Source organism: Urocitellus parryii, chromosome 4 (genome assembly GCF_045843805.1).
Source record: "Urocitellus parryii isolate mUroPar1 chromosome 4, mUroPar1.hap1, whole genome shotgun sequence".
Classification (NCBI taxonomy): domain Eukaryota; kingdom Metazoa; phylum Chordata; class Mammalia; order Rodentia; family Sciuridae; genus Urocitellus; species Urocitellus parryii.
Genome location: NC_135534.1, coordinates 135509386 through 135515385, shown reverse-complemented (window position 1 = coordinate 135515385; position 6000 = coordinate 135509386).

The window sequence follows — 6000 nt, the reverse complement described above, 5'->3', positions numbered from 1 at the left end:
TAAGTTTTTCTCAATTTTTTTCCAGCAATAGAAAGCTGACTAATAGAGTAAAAATTAATGAATATTGGTCTGGCTTATTGTCTCTAGGGAGGATTTATGAACCTCAATATACCGGTCAGCATTTTTAGGAAAGATTAGATCCGACCAATTTATCCCTAAGGGGATATATGTTAACCAACATTTACAGAAATAAAGAACATTTTTTCCCCATTGCAACACTTCAACTGCTTTCTTCCATATCATTTTTCCTTATTCTGACATAACAACCTACATTTCACTACTTTAGGTTGAGATTTGTGAAACTGCTAATTCACTCAGCAATATCTTTGGACCCAAGGAAGAAAATATACCCTACAGAGAGCAGCAGTCAAGACAAGGGGCAGGAGGCAGAGGTTCAATGCCATGGACTTTGGTATTACTGGAGAGAGAACTCGAGTCACCCAGGATCCTGCAGGGATGAAAAGATGCTGAGATGCTGGGCATATGTAGATTTAGTAAGTGAAGTTGCCAAAGAGATTACAGTCACTGTAACCTACATCCTGTGGGGTATATCTCTATTCAAAGAAGGAGAAAATGAAGAAACACAATTACATGCGTAGATATATCAAGGAAATCAGAAATCTCCCTTTTGACTGCTTTTGGGGTTTTCTGGAATACTTCAAACCTTTGAAAACCAAATAATGACCAAAAAGACTTAATTAAAGAATGCCTAACAGAGGTATGATTATCATCTTTGAATTGTAGTACACTATTAAAAAGAGAAGATTTAAGAATATAGAAGCATAGCACACTCTCCTGGCTCATGTGTGTATCAAAACAACATGAATAAACCCACTCACTTGTTTCCTACTGTACAACTTGAAAGATTTCTTTTTCTTTCTCCCCCGCTCTCCCTCCTCCATCTATTTTAGTTTTAAAGGTTTTTTTTTTTTCTGATAGCAAAAGAAATACACATACAATAAAATTAATTCAATGATCAATGATCAAAAAATATAAGAAACTTAATTTATACCTACTTCTACCATTTCGATACAGTCACTTTTATGTTCTGGTATAATTTATCTTAGACTTTTTTGTTTTGTTTTGTTTTGGGACAGGGGATAAACCCTGAGCTTCATCATCAGCCTATTTATATCTTGAGACAAGGTCTCACTAAGTTTCTGAGAAACTCATTAATTTGCTGAGGCTGGTCTCAAATTTAGGCTCCTTTTGCCTCAGCCTCCTCCAGAGTCACTGGAATTACAGATGTGTGCCACCAAACCTGGCCTTCCCAGACTGTTTTCTGTGCAAATGTTCACCAAGTTGAACAAATGTCTGATGTTATGTAGAATAGAGCAAAGACTCAAAAAAATTCAGCTACTAACATTTTTTTCCATCAATCTTTTTAACTTAAGGTATTCTAAATACATTTTATTTTAAAATTTATATAATTATTTGAATGATTACAGTATATATTATGATGTCCCTATTTATGAATTTAATGAACACTATTTCCCACTTTTTTATAAACTTTGCAGGGAACACTCTTTTTCTTACACATGTGCATATATCCATTTTTTCCCTAAAAAATATACAGACTTGTGTACAAACTTCTATTTCAGCTGTTGGATCTTTGTCTTATTACCAAGAAATTGTGTAGTTTTCTCAATTGTAAAAGTCAGTAATAATACCTGCTTACAAAGATTTTGTAAGAATTAAATATTAATGTATGTAAAGTACCTATTATGTGCTTACCTCAGAGACAAAATTTAATAAACGGTATATTTTCTTCAGAATAGTTTACTAAAGTAGATTTTAATGGTACAGAGTAAGCATAATTTAAAGGTTTTTGATATATTCTATCAAAGGAACACTAAAAAACATTATATCAATTTCCAATTTCAGTAATATCTGCAGTTACCTATTCATATTTTCTTCAGAATTCTGAGTACTGTTAATATTTTTAATTCTATCAATTTTGTAGGTGAGAAGGCTTTTTTTTCTCTAAAATGAGAATAATAATAGAATATTATCTCCCATAGCCCTCACCTTCTAATACTGTCATCTTGGTAATTAGGTTTCACCATATGAATATCTGAAGGACAAACATATTCAAACCATAGCAGTAAATTTTGATTAGATGCTGGACATTGTGATATCATATTGTTTCATGTTGGGTTTTATTGTGTTACTTTAAGGAGTACTGGGCAGAAAACCTAGAAATAGACCCACACAAATATACTTAAGATGATTCTGATAAAAATGCAAGGCAATTCAATGTTGAAAAGATAGACTTCTCAAAAAATAATGTTGGAGCAACATGGGCAGGAGTGAAGGAAGGGAAGATCTCTACCTCAGTCATGAGAAAATACAAAAAGAAGTTAAAATGAATCATAGACTTTAATGTAAAATGTAAAATTTTAAAAACTTTAAAAACTTAGGTTTTTAAAACATAAGAGAATATCTTTAGGATCTAGTGTTAGTCAAAGATTTAATATACTTGACACCAAAAGTAAAATCCATAAAAGGAAAACTTGATAAATGAACTATGTCAAAATTAAAAACATTTTTCCAGGCATGGCAACATACACCTGTAATCCCAGTGACTCAGGAGGCTGAGGCAAGAGGATCACAAGTCAAGGCCAGATTCAGCAAGCAACTTAGGAAGACCTTCAGCAACTTAGCAAGACCCTCTCTCAAAAAAAAAAAAAAAAAAAAAAACCAACTTTTTTTTTTAAAGGACTGGGGATGTGGCTCAGTGGTTAAAAAAAAAAAAACACAAAAAAACAGAAAAACAAAAAAACAAACAAACAAAAACACCCCTGACTTCAATCCCCAGTACCACCCTCCAAAAAAGAGAGAAAATTAAAAATATTTTTGTTTTTACAAAAGTTTTGTTAAGAGGTTGAAAAGACAATCTAACAATCAGGAGAAGATGTTTGTGAAACATATCTGACATAGGACTATATCCAGAATATATGAAGACCGCTTGATACAGTTTAAAAAGCCAACAATCCAAATACATTCCTAAGTCATAAATATTTCACTAAGAAGATAATGAGGATGACCGATAGCATGTAAAAAGATATAAAAAGATGCTCCATATGGCTAGTCATTAGAGAAATGCACACCTATCAGAATAACTGAAAACATTGCTGGTGGGACTGCAAATTGGTGCAGCCACTATGGAAAACATTATAGAGATCCTTGGAAAACTGACAATGGAACCACCATTTGACCCAGCTATCCCTCTCCTCAGTCTATACCTAAAGGACTTAAAAACAGCATTCTACAGGGACACAGCCACATCAATGTTTATAGCAGCACAATTCACAATAGCTAAACTGTGAAGCCAACCTACATGCACTTCAGTGGGTGAATGGATAAAAAAAAATGTGGCATATATACACAATGGAATTTTACTCAGCAATAAAAGAGAACAAAATCATGGCATTTGCAGGTATATGGATGGCACTGGAGAAGATAATGCTAAGTGAAGTTAGTTAATCCCAGAAAAACAAATGCCGAATGTTTTCTCTGATAAAAAGAGTCTGACTCATAGTAGAGTAGGGAGGGGGAGCATGGGAGAAATAGATGAATTCTAGATAGGACAGAGGGGTGAGAGGGAAAAGGAGTGGCAGGGGGTTAGCAAGCATGTTGGAATGTGATAGACATCATTATCCAAAGTACATGTATGAAGACATGGAATTGGTGTCAACATACTTTATATACAACCAGAGATATGAAAAATGGTGCTGTATATGTGTAATAAGAATTGTAATGCATTCTGCTGTCATTTTTTAAAAAAAATCAATAAAGAAATTTTAACACAGAAAAAAAATAAAGACAGTGACATCAAGTGCTGGGGAGGATATGGAGGAAGTAGATAGCTCAGTAACTGCTGGTGGGCATGTGAATTGGCAGTTTCTAAACACTGCACATGAAACTGCTATGCTACTCACTAGTTGCACTCCTGGGCATTTATTCAGAGAAATTAAAATGTATGTTTACACAAAAACCTGTGTACAAATATTTACAGCAAATTTATTCATAATAGCTCCAAACAGGAAACCACCTTGTTATCTTTCAGTGTATGAGTGGTTAGATAAACTGTGGTATACCCACCCGTTGATTTCTACTCAGTAACAAAGAGGAACAAATTACTGATACATGCCACAATGTGGATGAATCATCAGAGAACTGCACTGCATAAAAAATGCCCAACATAAAGTGATATAGCTGTATCATCCCACTTATCTGACATTTTTAAAAGGACAAAATGATAAGAAATGGAGGTTAGAGTAGTGGTTACCAGTGTTTAAGGAAGGTGCATGGTGGGGTGAGTGGCAATGGCTATGTAAGGAGAGTATGAGTGATCTTTGTTCTGATGGCAATGCTCTGGAACTTGGTAATATCGGTGTTGATATCCTTGTGCTACTGTACTATAGTTTTGAAAGGGTTTACTAATGAGGGAAACTGGGTGAAGAGTACATAGGATCTCTATTATTTCTTATATAACTGTGTGTGAACTAAAATTATCTCAAAATAAAAAGGTCTTTAAAAACTTAAAAGTTAAAGCTTTTATAGTAGCTATAGTAGCTATTCTAACTGCTATGGCTTGTATGATTGGCCCTTCCAAAACTAATGTAGAAATTTAATTGCTGTTGTGATAGTATTAAGAGATAGAACCTGAAAGAAGTAATTAGGCCATGAAGTCTCTATTCTCATGGGTGGATTAAATACCTTAATAAAAGGCCTTTTAGATGTGAGTTTGCTCATCCTCTAGCAGCTTAGTCCAGATATATTCTCATTGAAGTGGTCCAATCAGCCAAGTGCTTTTAAGATATGTTCCATCATCTCAATTGGCCCAAACGAGTCACATGACCAGATGGACAGTCAAAGGGTGAGGCAGAATGTGCCTTCCAGGAAGGGAGAATGCTGCAAATTAAAGGACAAGACACACAGTCTTTTGCCAAAGAATGGAGTCAATGATGAAATTTTTTACAGAAAGAGTCAGAAAACGAATATATGTATATTATGAGACATAATGATAAGTACCATAAGAGAAAATAAAACTGAAAATAATGACATGAGGTAGAGGTAGAGATGGAGCTGGTGCTCTTTTTGATTGGGTGGTTAGGGGACATCTCCTTGATTAGGAGACATTTGAGCAGAGACTTCAATATGAAGAGGGATCATTTGGGGGAATCTGATGGAAGCTAAAAGAAACAAAATAGAAAAATGGGTAGAGAAATAGGCAAACAAAAGTGATGAGAAGGCAGATGAAAATTATGAACTTGTATCCCTATTGACCATATGGTGCCATAACCACTTTTACATGTTGATGATGTACTCCAAAGTGCCACAGCATCTTCATTTTGCTGCTCACATTGTTTACAATATCTCCAGTCTGATGATGAAATCAGTGTTTCAAGCTGAGTCAGTCATCATGCTTGTCTTTTTATACCAGATGAATTAATGAATTTTATGCAATCAGAGAAAAAAACAGTTTGTAGTGGGGCATGGCAACTAAAAGATAAAATGGAGTCTTATACAGTCATCTTTAAACCTCCTCAGAGACCAGTACAAATGCCTGACATACTCAGAGAATAGAATCAAAACTTTGTTTAAAAACTGGCCCACTAACAATATCATGTTGAAGAAAAGAAAAGCTAAATTTGTATTCCATACCACAAAGTTGCAAGAAAAGCCAAATTTGTGTTCAATACTGCAAAGTTGCTATCAATTGAGACTTTTTAAAAAAGGTATGGTTAAAATATATGGTTAAAAATGCCATAAATTGACATTAATAATGTTGCACTTTTGATCTGACATTTAGTTAAAAAGAGGTTTAGAATTTAGTTAATTGATTATGTAAGAATTAGTTTATAATTAATATCACTTAAAAAAGTTTGTCTTAAAAATTGGTAATTTCGGGGCTGGGGTTGTGGCTCAGTGGTAGAGTGCTCGCCTAGCATGTGAGGGGCACTGGGTTTGATCCTCAGCACCACATAAAAATAA